The 22580-nt window shown below is 34.0% G+C and overlaps 1 long non-coding RNA gene across 16 annotated transcripts in view; it reads left to right on the forward strand.

The window, feature by feature from the left end:
• Positions 1-22580, forward strand: part of LOC106558100 — a 267855-nt gene that overhangs the window by 223279 nt on the left and 21996 nt on the right. For all 16 annotated transcript variants that reach the window (XR_005382180.1, XR_005382184.1, XR_005382172.1 and 13 more), the window contains one exon: positions 19298-19429. This is a non-coding gene — a long non-coding RNA (uncharacterized LOC106558100). The remainder of the gene's footprint in view (positions 1-19297; positions 19430-22580) is intronic.

Raw genomic sequence — 22580 nt, forward strand, 5'->3', positions numbered from 1 at the left:
TTAATGATATTGTTTTCAGAAGTGGCTTTTAAATGGCAGGTCATGGGGCACCTGGGTGGCTCAGTCAGTTAAGCGTCTGCCTTCAGCTCAGGTCATGATCCTGAAGTCCTGGGATTAAGCTCCACATCTGGCTCCCTGCTCAGCGGGGAGTCTATTTCTCCCTCTGCCCCTCACCCAACTCATGCTCTCTCTCTCTCTTATTCTCTCTCAAATAAATAAATAAAATCTTTAAAAGTTTTTAAAAAATAAATAGCAGTTCAGTGAAATATTTGGATTTCATTAAAAAAGTCTTAATGTTGGCTCTTTATTGTTAATTATTTTCCCCAACCAGATTTTATGTATGTATGTATGTATTTTTTTTAAGATTTTATTTATTTATTCATGAGAGATACAGAAAGAGACAGGCAGAGACAGAGGCAGAAGGAGAAGCAGACTCCATGCAGGAAACTGGATGCGAGACCCAATCCCAGGACTCCAGGATCATGCCCTGAGCTGGAAGGCAGATGCTTTAACCACTGAGCTACCCAGGCGTCCCTGTATGTATGTATTTAGGCAATGAATGCCTTAACAAAATGTTTTTTTTTTTTTAAAGATTTATTTATTCAGAGAGGGCGCAAGAGAGGTAGAGACACAGGCAGAGGGAGAAGCAGGCATCATACAGAGAGCCTGATGTGGGACTTGATCCAGGGTCTCCAGGATCACACCCCGGGCTGCAAGCGGCGCTAAACCGCTGCGCCACCAGGGCTGCCCTTAACAAAATGTTTTAAGCACCATCTAGATGTTTTTCTTTTTTAAAAAAATAAATTTCAATGAGTTTAAGAGATACACTTAAGGATTTTTGGAAAAAAGTGGCATTGTGCACCTGAAAAGTTATTTCTAGTAAGATAAAATTAGATATCCAGGAAAGCTGGGAGAAAGGAAGTAACTAGAAATATAGGAGCAAATATCTTTGGACATCATTCTAAGAGATGAATCATAGTAATTAAGAGGTAGGAGGAATTCAGAGAAAGATCTGAACTAATGCATTATTTTCCTAGATGAAGATTTGACATAGAAAGATTCAAATGTCTTATCTTCTGACCACAATTTTAGATAGCAGCAACATGAGATCCTCACACTCTAACACTTTATACTCAAACTCAAAAATCTGCACTAAATACATGCACTCCACATCTGTATTTATGAGATAATACAAATTTATATCAGTCTTTAAAAATGGTTTGTTCACTGCTTAATATTGGGCACTTCTTTCTGATGTGTGGTAATTCTATAAAAATGAGATTTAAACCTAAGTGTAATAGAGCTTTTAGCAGAAACACATAAATGGCATGGTTCAAAGAAAAAAGGTTAGTAAAGAGTTTCTAATACTTGTTCTCTTACAGAAATTATATTTTCATCTTTTAAGACATAGAGTAAAAGCATATTGATGAAAAGAAGTTAAAAAACAAAACCAAAAAGTATAGCAAATGGTTGTTTAATAGAGTTGATTAACAAAGAGAAGAGATGCGTGAGATGTCAATTATAATTAATAATCAAAGGCATATTATCTTTTTTTTTGAAAGGTATATTATTTTATACCTGTACAATCTTTTACCAATTTTAGGGCACTTCTTATATAAGTTATCTCTTGGTTGACCCAAAGGCTAACAAGATACATGGGTAACTTAATGTTACAATTTATACATCCAGACACAGAAGCTCAAAACTTTTATGATTTGTCCCCATTTACCTAAGTAAACTGCCTCTCATCAAAATCACTAATCCCCTCCACAATGCTAAAGCCACTGATCAATTCTGTCTTCATCTCACTTGACCCTATAGCAGTATTTACCACAGCTCATGATTTACTCCCCTATCTTTGAAACACTGCCTTTATTTGGCTTTCAGAGCACCATTTGTTTTTGGTTTTAATCCTTCCTCAACAGCTGCCCTTTTCCTTCCCTTTGCTGCTGCTTCTGCTTCTGGCTTCTTAACATCAAATGCCCCCTTTGTTTTTTTAGATAGACATGCTCCCTTGTTGATCTTTCTGCTTCATCATTAAAGGTGCCCATAATACCTCTCTAAAATGTATTTCTCTGGCTTGAACCTTCGTCGTAAGGTCTGGATTAATATATGTGACTATCTACATAATATATCCATTCAAGTGGCATTTCGATATCTCAGGTTAGACATGATTGGCTGAATTCCTCATTGCCTTCCCCCAACCTTTTGTACCCATAGGCTTCCACACCACGGTGTATAAATAATAGTCAGGGAGCAGATCCTGTGAGACGAAGACTGAGATTTGACCATGGGCTTTAGCAATGGGCAAGTCATTGTGGAATTTAACCAGAAGCAGTTTACTTATGTGAATGTATATGAGTTGCCAAATGACTGAGTCTCTGTAAGTGGATATATAAAAAATATTTTAAAATGCTGTTAAACCTCACCATCTATACTCCTCACAAGCCTGGTCAAAGTCACAGCCATTGGATTATTGTAATCAGCTCTTTATTATTTGTTTAATATCACTGCTTCTACTCTCGTCCCTCCCCAAGCCAGACTACTTGCGACACAGCAGCTCTTGTGATCTTTTAAAATCTAAATCAGATAATCACACTCTTGGCAAAACCTACGCATGGTATGATCTTACTCAGACTATAGGGAAGTCCTTACTGTGGTCTAGAATATGTTCCATAACTCCACTGCCATCTTGTTACCCTGTGATGTCATCTTCCTACAGCTCTCCCATGCTCACTGTGCTGCAGCCACATTGATATTTCTTTTTTTTTTTTTTTAAGATTTTATTTATTTATTCATGAGAGACACAGAGAGAGGGAGAGAGGGAGAAGCAGGCTCCATTCAGGGAGCTTGATGTGGGATTCGATCCCAGGACTCCAGGATCATGCCCTGGGCCGAAGGCAGGCACTAAACCGCTGAGCCACCCAGGGATCCCCAGCCACATTGATCTTTTTTGCTGTCCCAGAAACACATCAGGCAACACCCATCTGATGACATTTGAACTGGTTATTTCTCTGGAAAGCTTATCTCTGCCTGTCATTTTTTGATCTTTTGTTCAAATATTGCCATTCTGAATGAGTCCCGCCCTAAAATTCTAATCTCCCTTGCTTTTCTTATTTTTATTCGTGTGCTCATTATCTGGACTATGTATCTATCTATCATCTATCTATCTATCTATCTATCTATCTATCTATCATCTATCTATCATCTATCTATCTGAATTATATAATATTCCAACGATCTGAAGACAATTACTGGGAATAAGTCAGGTGTCATGCCTTCCATGGAGATTCTTAAAAAGGCCATTTAATGATTATTAATTAATTATTAATGATTATGTCAGTTTGGAGGATGAGAATACTTAAACAAAAGCTTCAAGAATGGGAATTTGAATACCAGAATTTATACACTATTAGATATTAAGAATGCTTTGGCTTAAATCATGACTTGCAGTTAATTATTGTACATATTACTGAAACCTATCAAGACTAGTATTCTCACACTTAACTCATAAACTAAATGTCAACAAATACTCATCTATCTGGGAATTGGAAAGAAATTAGCTAATCAGTTGTAACTTTCAGTTTGTGCTAGAAGGATCAGAGATTATTATCTTGATATTTTAGGGAGGAAATTAAGAGAAGTCTACTATGATATATATGGGTAATGGTCTCAGATAACCACTCTGCCAACTGACCTTATTGCATTCTTATTTGGGTAACATCTAGAGGTTGAACAGTACCACACAGACTCCTATGAGAACCTCAGCAGAAATTTAGCCCAGCTGTATCAAGGTCCATAAATGGCTTAAACAAAGCAATGCTCCTACTAAAAGAGTGTGAAGCAGCAGAGGGGATTGGGACTTAAGTGAACCTATCCAGATATACTGGTTTTTCTCTCTAATTTGAATGTTTGCTATAAAAAGTCTATAATATATTCCAAATGTAGAAGTAGCTTAAGACAAACAGAAATTATCTCTAATTTACTTATATTTTTTCAGAAACTATCCTAGAAAATCTCCCCAAACTTAAATGAAACAGCCCTATAAAAAATATCCCTAGTGGGTTGAATAGTGTATCCTTTAGGAATCTCAGAATGTTATGTTATTTGGAAATGGGATCTTTTGCAGGTGTAATTAATTAAGATGTGGTCATATAGAATTAAGATAGATTCTGTCGAATGACTGATGTCCTTTTAAGAAGAGAAAGAACACATACACACAAGGAAGAGATCATGTGAAGACAAAGGCAGAGGTGGAATTATGTTGCTATGAACCAAAGAAAGCTAAGGAATATCAGAAGCCATTAGAATCTGGAAAAAGCAAGCAAGGGTTCTCTCCTAGAGCCTTCAGAGGAAGCCTATCCCTGCTAACATCTCAATTTTTAGACTTTTGGCCTCTATAATTGTGAGATAATAAGTTTGTGTTGTTTTAAGCCACCCAGTTTGTAGTAATTTACTACAGCAGCCCTAAAAACTAACATACATACTATAAATAAAGTGAAGATGTGTAATAGTTATAATCAAGCATCTATAACAATTATTCCACCAAAAGAATAATTTGTAAATAAATACTTGAGGATATTGAGAAATCCCCAATTTCTAATCAATGCAGTAGAGTAGCAGAACATAAAAAATAAATTTATACTGGGTCGCCTGGGTGGCTCAGTTGGTTAAGCATCTGACATCGGCTCAGGTCATAAACTCAGAGTTCTGGGATCAAGTTCAGTGGGGAATCTGCTTGAGGATTCTCTTTCCTTCTCCCTCCGCCCCTCCCCCCACTTGAGCTCTCTCAAATCAATAAAATCTAAATAAATAAATAAATAGATAGATAAATAAATAAATAAGTGCTATACCTAAGCAATTATAGGATCATAATCCTAAGGAAAGAACTATAATAGAAGGGTGTATATTCAGTTGAAACTAGTGAGGCAGGGACCAAAAAGCAAATTGTTATCAGGAAATTCTCTGTAGCTTCAAAGATGGAAGGGGTACCGCCTGGCTAATTTATACATGTATTTAACATATATTTGATAAGCTGTTCAAAAACATTATGCCACACGAAAATCACATTTTCATTGTAAATAAATTAAAACCTATTTGGACACAAGTGTATTATGAATGCGATTAATGTAAGCTAGTAATCATCTCTGCATACATTAAAATCTTCAAACTTTAGAAACTAGAAACTGAGGAATGGAACAATGTAGTGACTATGTCATAACACACCTCATTAATTAGTTATTCAGCCAGACAGTCAAGTATTTATTAAGCAGCTTTTTTATTAGACAGTGAAAGATGTCTTCTAATAATATTTCTCTGGTTTCCCTAATCATTTCCCCAGAAATTATCTCTATTGTTATATGTCCAATTGTAACAAACACAAATACATCCAATTTTCTCTTTCCTCTGCCTTTATTTCATCCTCCATGTCCATTCAGAGACAGAGACTATAATTTAACTTGAGCAGGAGAAGTTTAATATCAATAATTGTTAATCATAAAAGCAAAGGAATAATCAAGATGTAAAGAGAATTTTAAAATACACGAAGAAGGAAGGACAAAGATGGGTGAATGCGTCCCCTCCCCAAGGCTGGGATACAGATCTCCTTTTGAGAAATTGTGGTTACATCCCATTGGAGGCAGAAAATGTTCATTGGGCTGCTGCAGCCAGAGAGGCTGAAAATACCCCATTCCCATTTCCAATGCAGGTGGACAGACAGAAAATTATATAGAAGCAGTTGAGGTGTCAGGAGCCTGGGGAACATACACAGTGAGCCTGTACATACACAGTGTGCTGTCATCAGAGTTGCATAAGCTACCCTGCTACCCTGGAAGGTGTGGGCTGACTGAGGCTGGCCAGCTAGGGTGGGGAGGGAGTTGGAACTTTGGGACCGCTGGCTGCCAGGGAAGCAGAAGGCTCTGAGAAATGCAGTGTCTATTTAAGGAGGACGGCAGAAATGTGGTCACCAGGTCAAGATGGGGACTGCAAGCTTGCTTGGAACCTACATGTTCTGGGTTTAGGCAGAATCTTTTGTACAGCTGCACAGTGGCAGGGAAAAGAAACAAAAATGGCAAGAAAATAGACCTAGGAAGAGAAACACCTTAGTACTATAAGATCTTTCCAGAGTTTTCTACTGACACAACTTAGTATTGTACATGCTACAGAGCTCTTTTATTGCAGAACCAGTAAAGAGTGGTGTCTTTGGAGCCAAAGCAATCCACTGATATCTAGAACATTCTTTGGTTACCTAATTCAAATATTTCAAAAACCACTCTCCCAGATTCTCACCAGACTAAATTTTAGGTCTCATTTTCCATTTTTAGTTTTCATTTCCTATTGCCACTGCTATTTTGATGTATTCCTTATTTTGCAAGTTGTTATCTTCAGAATCATCATTTTGCACACCTCTAGGGGATATCATTTGTATCATTTGTGTGGATGCCACATACCACTTTGGGTGGTTCAGTGAAGAGGCACAGTTATTAAATATCAATATATATTATATTTTAGGTCACATAATTTAATTCCTCAAGAACCAAGTTCAAGTTCTTTAGTATTTTATGCTATACTCTTTCTAATCAATCTTTCAATTATATTTCAAGACTCTACTTTCACTCCTACTTTATGCTACAGATATGCCAGATAAAAGTTGTACCATTTGGTCTTTGGGCTTTGATATGTTTTTGCCAAAACTAGATCGTTCTTATTTTGTGTGTCTACCTATAGATACTCTACCATATAGCCTCATGATTTGGCACAAATGGTCTCCTTCACTGATATTCTGAAATAGAACATTTACTCCTGAGGAGAACCACAGCAACCTGTTCACCATACCTTTTTTTTAATACATGCTTGAGTTACTATATGATATCAAAATTAAAACCGATCTCTCCACACTTATTCTTCAAGATCAGGGACTGTATATCTTAATACATAATATTTTGGACAAAGAAGATGTTGGTTTATTTATTTTAATCTGATAATGAGTGACTTCTAATAAATCTATAAATAATTAAAGTATCACTCAATTTTTCCTTTATTTTTAATGAAAATGGGAGTGAGAAAATATATTAAGCATTTAAGCAAAACTCCTCAAATTTTATATATAGAGGTAATTGATCTAGGACACACCTAGGTAATATGTATATGTATTGACATAATCTACCCTGATAGTTTGAAAACATCTGTCTTCAAAAACCAAAAACCAAAAAACTGGTTACTTTCACTATAAAGATAATTTCTGAGAAGACACAGTCATTTCAAAGTGTAGGCTCAAGATAATCCTGCAGGCATTTCAGTTCTGGCTTTGTTCTGGCTATGCAGCCTTGGGAAGTTAATAAGTCATATGGGGCCTGTTTTTTGGATTTTTTTTCATACATCAAGCACAGATGACAAGATTTCAGCAGTCTGAGATGTGTGTGTGTGTGTGTGTGTTGTAATATATATGTATATATATAAAATACAAAAGCCCATGTTCAATGGCCCCTGTGCAAAAGGTTTTGTACAAAAGGTTTTATTTATTTATTCATTTATTATTTATTTATAGCCAGGCTTTAATTAAAATCCTCATTCTGCTGGCTGACAAATAAAATGTCACTTTAGGTCATGTTTTTTTTTTGTTGTTGTTGTTACTTCCTGAGCCAGCCCCTGAATTCTAGATAAGAAAATGATTGGAAAAATCAGGCACTCTCGTGGCAATTGTATGCTCATGTGCTGGGGTGTGGGGACACATCTTATCATGTCTTAGTCACGCTATCTGCTGAATGAGCGTCCATGTTTCTGGCTGCAGTTTTCACTTCCAGTCAACCAGTTTCTGCCCATGTCATTCTCTTTTAGTTTTTGTCTCTCTGTGCTGGCCTCATGTGGCTCTGGCACAAGAGAAAGGCTTCTGCATACCCCTGAGCTCTCTTTGGCTTGTGAATCCAGGTATTTTCGGTTAATTCTGAGACTCTTGAGCCATGTTTCTCAGTAACAAATATCAAGAAATCACAATTAATAGATGCTATATGCAAAAGGAACAAAATATAAAGTGTCCTAGAGTAAATCCACAAAAGATATTAAAGAACTCAATAGAGAATATCATAAAGCTCTATTAAAGTGACTTAAGGATAACCTAAATTAAGAGGAAGATAATTTGATCTTATCCAACCACATACTAAGGCTAATTTTAGATCTGTAATAATTAACATTTTGAGGCATAAGCATAATAATACATGCAGAGGCCAGTGAAATAAAGTAGAGCCTATAATTTGATAAAGCATATGAGTATATGGTCATATTACATTGTTAAATAGAAAGAAAGAATTAAAATGTTGCATGATCAAACGACCACCATGATCCCAATTACACAGAAAAACTTGTAACCAAAGGACAAATAACCAAAGACAAGGACAAATAACCAAAGGAGAACAGTAGCATGTTAGAGGATGATGATGTGTCAAAGTAGGTTCATCAGCAGTAAGAAAGGTACCACTGGTGGGGATGCTGAATAATGAAGGAGGCTGTGCATTCGTGGAGGCAGGGGGTATATGAGAAATCTCTGTACCTTCTCCTAAATTTTGTTGACCTAAATTTTCTTTTTTTTTTTTTTTTTTTTTTTTTTTTTTTTTTTTTTTAATTTATGATAGTCACAGAGAGAGAGAGGCAGAGACATAGGCAGAGGGAGAAGCAGGCCCCACGCACCAGGAGCCCGACGTGGGACTCGATCCCAGGTCTCCAGGATCGCGCCCTGGGCCAAAGGCAGGCGCCAAACCGCTGCGCCACCCAGGGATCCCTGACCTAAATTTTCTATAAAAAATAAAATATGTTTAGAAAAAAAAAATCATGGGATGCCTGGGTGGCTCAACGGTTGAACGTCTGCCTTCAGCTCAGGGCATGACCTCAGGATCTGGGATTGAGTCCCACGTCAGGCATCCTGCATGGAGCCTACTTCTCCCTCTGCCTGTGTCTCTGCTTCTATCTCTCTCTTTCTCTCTCTGTGTATCTCTTATGAATAAATAAATAAATCTTTAAAAAAAGAAATAAAAGATATAAAAAAATTTTTTAAAAAAGTCGCCAGATCATGGGGACAATGATCCACGTTCTTCTCCATTGCCTTTGTAAGACACAGAAATATTTTCCCCTGCTTTTAGCCCTGGTTTCACTGGTTAACATCACTTAATGTCGTCTTAAGGTTGTAGAACTGGAATAAACCAGTGTTCTTGCTTCTATCACCAAGAAGGAGACAATGTCACGATAACTAGGACACATTCTGACAGTTCATAAATATCTTTAAAATCTTTCTGGAAACATTAAAATATTTTGATTGGATATTATTTCCCATTAGTAAAACCTGCAAATAATTTGTTTGCTAAAATCATCTATTGCACTCCAGTTTTTAAACAACTGATCCATTTAATGATATCTAATATCTTACATGGTATGTAATATTTTCATTAAGCTTGAAGACAGATTTCTGAATGTTTTCAATCTGATTAGATGTAGTTTTTTTCAAGCAGAATCAAGCACAAATAATATACATAATTGAATCCTTTTGATATTACTTAGCCTAAGGAATTGGAGTCCCCCAAATGTTAAAATTCAGACAGATACGTACACACAAAAAGTTTTTTTCATTGTCCTGGTTACAGTCTATTTGAGAAATATTTCCTGAACAAAAGTAGAAAGTAGAAGAAAATAAATGGATTCTTAACTGATGAAAAGCATTAAAGTTAACTACTTCAAGTGAAAAATACTCTTGTCTTGGGGCACCAGGGTGGCTCAGTCAGTTGGACATATGACTCTTGATTTCAGCTCAGGTTGTGATCTCAGTGTCATGAGATTGAGCCCCACATTGGGATCTGCACTGTGTATGGTGCCTGCTTGAGATTCTCTCTTTTTCTCTCCCTTTGCCCCACCTCTACCCCCTGCCCCGTCCCCCCCTTCACATGCACATGCGTGTGTCCTCTCTCACTGGAAAACAAAACAAAACAAAACAAAATTATTCTCTCAGCACCACATAATTTCACTTATATTTGGATTCTAAAAATCAAATTAACAAACAAAAAACAGAAACAGACATAAATAGAACAAACTGGTAGTTGCCAGAGGGGGAGTAGGAGAAATAGGTGAAAGGGGTTAAAATTCACTAACTTCCAATTATAAAATAAATAAGGCAGGGCAGGGAACCTGAGTGGCACAGTAGGTTAAGATTTGGACTCTTGGTTTCAGCTTAGGTCATGATCTCAGGATCATGAGGTCAAGTGCCCCCATCTGTCTCCGTGCTCAGTACAGCATCAGCTTAGGATTCTCTCTCCCTCTCCCTCTACCCCTCCTATTCTCACTCTAAGATAAATAAATAAATCTTTAAAAATATAGATGATAAAATGAAATAAAATAAATAAGCCACAGAGAAGAAAAGATCATTGTAGGGAATATAGTCAATAATATAATAACATTGTATGGTGTCAGATGGTAACAACAGTTATGGTGAGAATAGTCTAATGTATAGAAATATCAAATCACTATGTTGTGCACTTGAGAATAATACATTGTATGTCTATTCTTCAATTAAAATTTAAAAATGCTAATTTCTTATTTTATTGATAATAAACAAAAATGCTTCCATATGTAATAGCTATAATAAATAAAGTTAGATAATGTGTAAAATCTAATGTCAGCAAATTAAAAAGTGGGTTACTGCAATTGCAATATCTGGTAAATTAGGGATTTTTTTCTACTTTTCTAATTTCATAAAGAGGGAAACTATATGAATTTTTTAATCTTACATATAACAACATGGTTGCGCTCTTAATTCCAAAAATTTTATGTAAATATTACCTGCCTGTAATGATACTTTTTTCCTTAAGCTCTTCTATTTCTTAATTCCCTAAAAATTTAGTCTTTTTACCTGGCTTTTTAACTTTATCTTGGATATTTAAATTATTAATAGAGGTTTTCTTTATTCCTAATAATCTTTTTCACAATAAAGTTAATTTTTTCTGATATTTATCTATATACCTATATATTAGATTATGTTTGCTAGTTGTAGCCTATGTTTACATTATATTTCTGTCCTTTTTTATATGTCTGTCTTTTGTAAGTATCATAGATTTAAAAAATTTCAATCTGATAATTTCTATATTCTACCAGAAACTTTAATCTATTTATTGTGATTACTAGAATATTTATATGTATCTGTATGTCTCTAAATTTAATCTGTTTCACCCATTTATTATATATTTATATAAGATATTTTATAGATATATATATAAGATTATATGAGGATATGTATATATTCTCTGATTCTGGGCTCTATTTTTCCTGCCCTTTCTCTATTCCCTTTTTTATTTCTTCTTTCCAGTCTCCTTTTGTATTACTTGCTTTTGTTATTCATATATTTCTACTTTACTCCCTTGAAAGATATACAGTGAATTCCAGTATTTTAATTCTAATGCTGAAACTTTTCACATCCATACTGAAATTTAAAAATTCTTGGGATCCCTGGGTGGCGCAGCGGTTTGGCGCCTGCCTTTGGCCCAGGGCGCGATCCTGGAGACCCCGGATCAAGTCCCACATCGGGCTCCCGGTGCATGGAGCCTGCTTCTCCCTCTGCCTGCGTCTCTGCCTCTCTCTCTCCTCTCTGTGCATTCTCATGAATAAATAAATAAAATCTTTTAAAAAAATAAATACAAATTCTTATTTTTAGTTGTATATGTCTTTATTTCTCAGTTTAGGTCAGATTCTCATATTTTTGACTGCTATTTATTCTCCTTCCTGGCAATTGTCTTTCTCTAATGACTCATGTCATATACGTATATATTTTCTTTTTGGTTGTCTTATTTTCTTTCAAGGTTTTTACATCATTATGATTTCCACCAATTAATTCTGTTTTTATTTCTTGAGTATTCCTACTTTTAATTTTACTATTGTTTTCTATGTTCTGCAATTAATGGCTTCCATTGCAATTTTTTCTTAGCCAGAGACAGTGTATTTTCACTCCCTTGGGAAATGCCTCAATATTTCTGATACATCAAAATACCATTTCTATTTTCTGATTCTAGTCCTCCAGTATGTCATATATTTATTTTCCTATATTTCTTGGCTGGCATTGAATGTTGGAAAGACAGACAGCACTTGTGCTTAGTTTTCATTTTATTTTGTCTTTTGGATCCCTCCAAAGAACATACTTTCAAATAGTAACTAGGTTGCCTGTACTATTCTACCTCATGGACATTTCTCTATTACTCTCTTGGCAACACTGGACACATTTTACAATTTCTCCTTTTCTCAGCATACTTCTCTCTTGGTGCCATGATATAATACTTTGATAACTTACCTTCACCCCCTCTAAGATGCTACAGTATTTGAGGGTGTAAAGTTCACTTGCTATGAGAGTCCTGAGTCTTTTCTCTGGTCATTTCGTACAACTAATCAATTAGTAAAATCATGGAATTTTTGGCTTTCCACTCAGTTGCATTTGGATGAAACACCACAGGACAAGCTGGAGGATCTGGAATCCTTGAAGGGTGCCCAAGTCACTGAGTATTGCATTCCAGAAATGGGTACGAGGTATTTTTCTTATGGGATAAATTTTGACCAATATGAAATAAAAGGATAGGAAAGCACATAATCTTCTCCTCCTTTTCTCTGATTGAACACTCTGAGACATACATTCACCTTGAAGCCTGTCTAGATGTTCTTTCTATGGGCCAAACAGCACAGCACTGGTGCTATATGATCCATCTGATATTATACCTACTGAGTCATCTTCAGAAGTGAGTGAGTTTTGGGTTCTTTACTAAACAGTAACAACAAAAGAATGGATCAATACACATTTGTTTACTTAACTTTTTATTGTTTTTCACCCTGATACCCTAGATTCTCACTCTTTAAATAAATCATCAGTATTTTTATTTCCTTTAGGCTTTGTTATTTAAGGGATCAAGGCTAAGGTATTATCTTTTTGTAGATCTTAATATATCATGTGTCCAGATATGGGGTCTGGCACATAACAAATACTCTATTAACTTTTATTCAATGTGTTCAGGGGTTGGAAGAATAGTTAAAAAGTAAAAAGAGCATCCTTCTTGCCCAGAGAATGTTTCTTTGCCCTAGATGCTAACAGGCGTGTTAAATTAATATTTTAGTTCATCTTCATAACAACACCATAAATATGGTTTTTTAACCTCCATTTGACAGATGAGAGCTTGGTGGCTTAGAGAGGTTAGCATGACCTATGTTACACAATTCATGATTGATAGAGGTGGGAATTGTGCACAAGAAATTTCATGTTCTTCTGCTATTTTAGAAGCTTAACTTTATTCCTTATGACTCTAGGTTGAAAATACATGGCTGAAAATTTTTCATAGAGAGTGACACAAAATACTCCCATGGCTTAGCAAAAGTCATTTCTGCCCCGTCTGCTGTTCTCTACTAGTTAATGTGATATATGAAAAGAAGAATCTTCGGAGAAATGGAGATATCATTTGCCATTTACTTACTGTGTGACCTTGGGCAAGTAACTGAGGTGGCATGGACTAGTGTTTTCTTAAATCTAACAAGAAGAGAATAAAAACTTCCTCAGGAATCTGTTGCCAAAATTTTAATACATGTTATAAATCTTCAATAAGTGCTTCTATCCTGTTACCATATAATGCATTTCTTGGCTCTTCTGAAATAAAGTAAAATGTGATTTTGCTCAATGTGAAATAGCGTTAGAGCAAGTGAGAGTCTAACTTAAAAACAATGAATATTTCAAAATCCATCTGTAAATGGCTCTGGACTTTACCAGATGATATTTTAGCCCCAAAATGTATCTTCCTAGTGAGGTTTTAATTATTTAAAACATCTTTGAGTTCCCTGAATGCACGCATCCATTAAACTCAAATTAGGAAATTAAAAAACTACAATGCTAAGAACTTGTGATTCTAAGTTGAATAAAGCAATCCTTACTTTTTGAGAAGCTTAGAGACAAACATGTGCTAAGTAGCTCTGCTGTAAAGCGAAGTATATTAGATCAGATATAAGTGGGAAGAACTGTGGGAGCACAAAATGGATTTTAAGCTAAGTGGGGAATCTCAGCCTCTCAAGAACACCTTCCTACCTTTTTGGACCTTGTTTTCTTCCATCTTTCAGTACTGGCTTAAAATGTATTGACTATGAAATAGATTTGAATCTGCTTGAATCACAATATGCAATGTTTCTTATGCTTATGATCATAATTATGTATTATTTCTCCCCCCATGATATCTTATTTTGGACACATTTTTAATGTGTTTTATCTCTTCACTGTTAAGACTCGATGTCTGTTGTGATGTCTGTTTGTGAAGCACAAAAAGATGATAATTAAATTGTGCTTACAAACCACATATCCCATTCTTTATATTATTTACACTTTCTAGTCTGTATTTATGTGTTCACAAATATATCTGATGAAGAAATCACTGAATGCACATTTTTCTAGTTGTATTATTGTGTGTGCATTTGTTTTTTTCCTTCATTTTAAAAGATTTATTTATTTATTCATGACACACACACACACACACACACACACACACAGAGAGAGAGAGAGAGAGGCAGAGACATAGGCAGAGGGAGAAGCAGGATCTTCCCAGGAGCCCGATGTAGGACTCGAACCCAGATCCTGGGATCACAACTTGAGCCAAAGGCAGCCACCCAACCACTGAGCCATTCAGGCCTCCCTTTTTCCTTCATTTTAAATCATACTGAAATGGTTATGTGTAGGACACATTAGAGGCATGGTTACCCCCCAAAATTGAGTATTAAGTAACCAAAATACCTTGTTGAATTTATGAACAAACACTTGTGGGAGACTTTGAAATGCATTAGAATCTAATAACGGGGTGTGACTTTTAAGCCAGAGCAGATACATGGTTCTTATCATGCAACCTGGGAGCGACTGATAGGTTGTCCCCTTACAGCTGATAAGGATGATCCTACCTTAGAAAAACTCGCTATTTTTCCTAATCACCCTTCACTACCACATTCACAATATTCTGACATCAAGTATGTGGGCTTTTCTTTTCCTCCACATCAAGCAATTCTCTGCTATAGCATCTGGGTATCCTAAAATTCAATTCAATTCTGACCCTACCTGGAGCTGCACTTGAGATACAAATGATAAACCAATGCTGATACATTTTTAACTAAGTTCCATGGTTTACATTATGATTCATATTTTTTGTTGTACAGTTCTTTGCATAATGTCACATGGCCACCATTATAGTGTCATACAGAAGAATTTCACTTTTAAAAAAATCCCTTGTGCTCCACCTCTTCATCCCTTCCCCTTCATCCCCGGAATCCTGGCAACCACTTACCATTTTCTCTGTCATTGACTCTTTTCCAGAATGTCATATAGTTAGAATCAAACAGATTTTCAAACTGACTTGTTTCACTTAACAGTATGCATTTTAGAGTCTCTCATATCTTTTCTGGCCAAGATAGATCACATCTTGTTATTGCTGAATAATATTCCATTGTATGGATATATCATAGTTTTTTTTTTTCCCATTCACTATGGAATAACATCTTAGTTACTTCCAATTTTTGCAATTATGATAAGAACTACTTATAAACATTTGTGTGCATATTTTTGTGTGAACTTGTTTTCAGTTCATCTGGGCAAATAACTAGAACCATGAATTGAATGCTAAAACTATGTTTAGTTTTGTAAGAAACTGTGTAAGTATCTTCCAAAGTGGCTATACTATTTTATATTTTCTTCAGCAGTGAATGAGAATTTCTGTTGGTCCACATCCTTATCAGAATTCAGTATTGTCAGTGTAATTTTAGCCCTATCAGTATACCCTTTCTGATAAGTGTTTAGTGGTATCTTGGTACTGTTTTAATAGTGACATATAATGTTGAAAATCTTTTCATGTGCTTATGTGCCATTTTTATACCTTCTTTGATTAGATTGTTGTTCTCTTCTCGATTGGGTTGTTTATTTTCTTACTGTTGAGTTTTAAGAGTGTTTGTGTGTGTGTGTGTGTGTGTGTGTGTGTATTAAACAAGCCCTTTATCATATATGTACTTTTCAGATAAATTCTCCCAATCTGTGGCTTCTCTCTTCAATATCTAAAATTGTTTTTTGTTTTGTTTTGTTTTCTTTATTTTTACACAGCAGATATTTTTTCTGGAGTCTAACTTATCAATTTGCTTTTTTTTTTTTTGGTATATAGTTTTTTTATTGGAGTTCGATTTGCCAACATATAGCATAACACCCAGTGCCCATCCTGTCAAGTGCCCCCCTCAGTGCCCGTCACCCAGTCACCCCAACCCCCTGCCTTTTTCAGTCAGTGTTTTATCTAAAAAATTTACTGTTTAATGTAAGGCCACATACACTTTCTCCTTATTATCTACTAAAAGTTTTATAGTTTTATGTCTTACATACACGTCTATGAATACAGATCTATGAGTTAATTTTTTAGTTTTTTTGTGAAAGATGTAAGATTGGTTTCTAGATTGTGTGTGTGTATGTGTGTGTGTGTAGATATCCAATTTTTCTACTACCATTTGTTAAAATTTCTCTAGTCAGTGGCCTTTGCTCTTTTTCCAAAGGTCAATTGATTATGTGTGTATAGCTATATTTCTAGGGTGTTTAGTCTGTTCCATTGACTCCTTTTTCACCAATATCACACTGCCTTGACTACTTTAGTTTTCTAGTATGACTTAAAGTTGAGTCATGTTAGTCCCCCAATTTTGTCCTTCTTCAATATTGTGTTGGCTATTTTGGCTCTTTTTCATTTCCATAGATTCATTTAAAAAATTATATCATGAAGTGGTTTGCTGGGATTTCGTTTTGGATAGCATTGAACTTAAAGATAAAATTGAAAAGAGCTATTATTTTAACAATATCAATCTTTCTGTCCATGAAAATGGCATCTATTTCCCTTTGTTTAAATATTATTTGATTTCTTTCACAGAGTTTTGTGGTTTTCTTCATATACATCTTGTACATATGTTGTTAGATTTCTACCTAATTATTTGGTTGACCTTTGTATATTAACCTTATATGTTGTAACGTTTCTGTGATCATTAATTCATTTCAGAAGTTTTTTTGGTTGATTCTTTGTGATTTATACATTTATAATCATGTAGTTTTATTTCTTCCTTTCAATCTATACACTTTTCTTTTCTTTTCTAATTTTAGCTAGGACTTTCAGTATCATATTGAATAGGATTGATAAGAGGGAGGTCTTTGCCTTGTTCCTGATCTTAGCAAGAAGCTTCTAGTTTCTCATCACTAAATATGTTAGTTGTTTTTTTTTTTTTTTGTAGATGTTCTTCATCATGTTGAGGATGTTCCCCTCTATTCCTAGCTTTCTGACAGTTTTTATCATGTGTGGGTGTTAGATCTTATCAGATGCTTTTTCTGCATCTCTTTATAGAGTCATGTAATTTTTCTTCTTTAGCCTGTTGGTGTTATGGATTACACTAATTGATGTTTGAATGCAGAGCCAATTTTGCATTCTTGGAATAAATCTAAGTTGGTCATGGTGTATAATTATTTTCATACTCATTTTGATTCATTTTTTCAATACTTTGTTAATGATTTTGCATCCATGTTCATGGGAGATATTGGTCTGTTAATTTTCCTTTATTGTAATATCTTTGTCTGTTTTTGGTAGGGTAATGCTTGCCTCACAGAATGAGTTTGAGAAGTGTTCCCTTTGCTTCTGCATTCTCAGAGAGATTTCAGAGAATTGGAATGATTTGTTTCTCAGATGTTTGGTAGAATCTAGCAATGAAACCTTCTGGGCCTGAGGTTTTCTTTTTTAGAAGGTTAATGCTGATTGATTATAGATTAAATTTTATATATATGTTATATTTAATATATATATATATTTCAAATGATCTATTTCTCCTTATTTAATTAGTTTTAGTAGATTGTGACTTTTAAGGAATTGGGGCATTTCATCTAAGTTACCAAAGTTGTGGGCATAGAGTTTTTCATAATATTACTTTATTTCCCTTTTAAGATCCATGGATTGATAGTGATAACTTTTTCATTTCTTATGCTAGTAATTTGCATCTAGTCTCTTATTTTCTTAATTAGCCTGGTTAGGAGATTATCAATTTCATTGATCTTTGCAAAGAGCTAACTTGGTTTCTTTGATTTCCTTTATCAGTTTTGTGTTGTCAACTTCATTAATACTTGCTCTAAATTTTATTACTTCTTTTCTCTTGCTTAAATTTAATTTGCTGGGTTACTTTTTCCTGATTTTTTAAGATAGAGACAGAGATTGTTTATTTTAGCTTTTTCTTCTCTTCTAATATATGCATTCTCTCCTATAATTCTCTGCAAAACATTGTTTCTGGCATCCCACAAATGTTCATGGATTATATTTTTATTTCCATTTAGTACAAAAAAATTTAAATTTCTCTCGAGATATCTTCTTCGATACATGTGTTATTTAGAAGTGTATTGTTTAATCTCCAAATATTTGGAGGTGTTCCAGCTACCTTTCTGTTATTAATTTTTTTAATTTCCAAAGAACACTTTGTATATCGTTTATTGTTTTAAATTTGTTAAGGTGAGTTTCACGGCCAGAATGTGCTTTGTTTACATGAATGTTTCTATAGAAATGTAATTTTTTAAATGTGTATTTTTTTTGTTTGATAAAGGGAGAGAGAGAGAGAAAGAGAGAAAGAGAGAGAATGAGCTAGGAGAGGGAGAGAGGGAAAGGGAGAGAGAATCCTCAAACAGACTCCCCACTGAGTACAGAACCTGATGTGAGGCTTGATAACAGGATGCTGAGATCACGACCCAAGCAGAAACGAGTGTCAGATGTTCAACTGACTGAGCCACCCAGGTGTCCCGGAATGTAATTATTTTTTAACACTGTGGAGCATGAAGCATGACAAAGATCTTGAGACCCATCATTGTAAGTAGTACAACATTAAGCTTCTGATAGTGCTAATAAACCCTGTTGAACTAAAATGAAAAAAATTAAAACTAATGGAATTTGTAAACCTGGTGAATTATTTTAAATTAAATAACCAACATAGAATGTGGAGAAATAATTTATTGAATTTCTTGAATTCATGAATGTATTGTGGCTACCTGTCACAGTCAGTTTAGGCTTATGTATAGCGATTAAGAACAAGGAACTTAATCCCATGGAAAAATTGTGGAAACAGTGCAAAAACAACAACAAAATAAAACAAAACAAAAAAACCTTAAAATTATCCTACTTGAAAGTTAAGATAGCTAAACTCTGTTTTCATAAAATAGCAAAAGTCATTGTTTCAGGGCTGCTGAGAGTTCATTCTGTGGTGGTTCTGCTTGCAGTGGTTCCAGAAACAAAAGCTTTCAGGCATTTGGAAGTTGCACACTGAGAGATTTGTGAGTTATACGTGGGACAAGGATAGCATCTGCCATCTGCCACAGGAATGAATCATCAACAAGGTTGTTTGTGCTAAAGTAAGTAAGCTACCCAAACCCTAGCTAACCAATATGCCAAATGGAGCTTGGAATGATGAGATGATGTACAAGGTAAATGAGATTGTGATTACGATTTTTTAAAATTAAAATGTATGTAGGCTCCACTTGACCTAAATATCCAAGCACTTTCTTTTATAATGTCCATTTTCTTTCTGGTTCTATGGTTTTACATTCTCCTCTATATACTCCCTCTGCATTTCAGAGGGATTTCATATTTAATAATATTGATTTAATACTGCATAAATAAAAAAATAACTGAATCTCCTTTAACAATCTCCTTTAAAAATAATTGAATCTCCTAATAAATGCAGTCTCTATTGAATTTTGTTCTGCTTAAATTCATTGCATCTTAATTTTTGAGAATAATAGTTATATTTTTTCAGTATGAAAAAGGAAAAATAATAAATTAAAAGTTTTTATTTTATAAGTGTTATACAGAAGGTTTTACAATGAAATTATGTATTTGTAATTAGGATTTGGAAACTTTCTTTTAAATTTAATTGAAGCAACTTTACTTAATTTTTGAAGCTAATATTATATATTGTGTTTAAACAGAAAATTTGGTAATACATTTATTGTGTTACCTTGTAATAAAACATTTTAATAAAATATTTTCAATTACTATTTTAGATAATGAACAAATATAATTATTTCCCTCTAATTCTCAATACTTTAAAATATTTTCATTATTATATAAATTAATACTACTATAAAATATTAAACTCACATATTTCAATTTTTGGAGCTTATATTTGTTACTTCAGTACAATCATATTTTTATAACCTCAGATGAATAATCAGCATTTTTATAGCTGTTTAAAGTGGAGTATGTAAAAATTCACTTGGCAAGTATCAAGCAATTGATTTTCAAAAACCTTTAAAATTCATTATATATTTTTATCAGATGTAGTTTAAATTTTTGTAACATTCTCACACAATAAAATGAATCTTCAACTTTTATTTCTCAATGAATAATTTCAACATTAGAAGTATGTTGAGATAAGCAGTTTGCTGATTTGGTTCCTTTTGATTGCAAATTCTTTTAAATATATGTTAAGAAACTGTATTACAAGGATGTGTGTGTGTGTGTGTGTGTGTGTGTGTTTTACTCTGGTAAAAAGAAATATGACAATTAGATTGTTTTGCTAAAAAAATAAAATATTCTCAACAAAGTTATCATTACAGTATTCTTTCTAGAAGCTCTTCAAAATCTTAGGGAAAGCAGATTTATGAGAGTGAACTTTTAAGATAAGTCAGCATTTTTTATTTAACTAAAACTCTTCAGTTATCAACACAGTCTGGGCACACAGTTTTACTGAAAGGCATTTACTTTGATCCTTCAAAGGGCTTATTGTGCCTGATTAATCCATATATTCCTTTGGTCATAACCATTCTCATTAAAATACAGACGGCTAGAGGATTCACAAAAAAGTACTGTGAAAAGAGAAAACCAATTCTTAGATAAGAAAGATTCCTCAATTTAAATATGCTATATACACTTGTAGTAAAAAGTCTGTCTTCGTGAGTCACTGTGAAAAATCAACCATAAAAATGAATTTTCCTTTTTGCTTAAGATATGTTTATATAAAGTATTCTTTTGATGGAGAAAAAAATATCTGTAGCTTTATTTATATACTCCCCAAACATCATAAGATGTAAAAGAAAAAGCTAAGACTTCTAATCACAAATGTACAATGAAAAATGCTTTAATAATGCAAAATGAATTATTATTTATCAGTGAATTTTGTCAGGTAATTTCATCCACTTCTCCACTCACATTGGACAGAAAGACTTCCTTTTAAAAACTGACAAAACTACTTTAATAGTCTGACAGCATTTGGGTTATTTCAACAAAGAAAGATGAAATAATGTATTACCAGAGCTCCTATTGAGGATAATTAGTATTTTCATAAAAAACAAAACAAAAAAAGTAACAAAGTGAAATTCCAAGCTATTTTCTACCATGTTCCTACAGGGAAAGAAAAGTTAACTTCAGTTGGTGACTTTGCTCATACATATATGTATGTCATTGCTTTGTATACATCAACAATGAAAAAAAGTGCAATGAAAGATTTTCTAGTGATATTTTAAAGCAAATATCCAAAAGACTCCTTCCTTTCTTAAACTGGAGATAAGTTCACCTTTGACCTATAACTTAAAAGAATAAGAAATGAAGGAAATTATTATTTTCACTGATTCCCTTCCTTAAAACACAAGACAAGTGACTACTGTTTTTTGTTTTTCCCCTAGCAGGAGACTTCGCAGAACCAAATGTTAATAATCTGAAATACTCAAAAAGTTTTTTGAAATATCTTAAAGTTTGAATATATATATATATATATATATATATATATCAGATTTCAATATATATAGATTTAGAACATACATAATATATAGAGTATAGAATAGGATATGCATATATAATAACTCATTTCTATTACTTACAAGACAGCTATTCTTCCCTAATTTTCAAAATATAAATAACATTTACATTGTTATTTTTCAAGAAGTATGACATTAAGGCCAATCTCTACATTGCTTCAATTTGTGCCCTGTGCAAGGGCACACTTTAAATGGTACATAGGAGCTGAAATTCAGCTTGTGTTGATCACAGAATCAGGAGGGTAGGAATGGAGATAATGGCACCCAAAGGTAAAGAAATCTTTTAAAAATTGACATGGCTTTATATATAAGTGAATCACATTCCTGTATAATATCATATATGTTTTCAAAACTAAGAGAATGCAGGTCATGTATTAATACCCTTTATTTTTATGCTTTATATTTATATTGACTTTTAAGAAAAGTTATTATTTGAAATGTTTGTATCTTTCTTCTCACTTTTGGTCATAAGTTTCAGTTCACATCTTTTACTTATAGAAAATATGAAAAGTAAGATGACTGCTATACCAGCTAGTGCCAGTGCTATACCAATTTTCAAAGGATGAATCATATTCTTATGCATTGTGAAAGAGCCACTGTCCTTTGCTTCCCAAGTAGTGCCTGTTGACCTCACAGTCGCCTCTTCTCAAGAGCTCACAGACATTTACTGATCTGACTACTGAAAGGTTTGCAAGTCACGAGAAGCCTGTAGGATCCTACTCTAGAGCTAGTGCCTGTTTTGATGATG

The sequence above is a fragment of the Canis lupus genome, chromosome 31, assembly GCF_011100685.1.
Source record: "Canis lupus familiaris isolate Mischka breed German Shepherd chromosome 31, alternate assembly UU_Cfam_GSD_1.0, whole genome shotgun sequence".
NCBI lineage: Eukaryota > Metazoa > Chordata > Mammalia > Carnivora > Canidae > Canis > Canis lupus.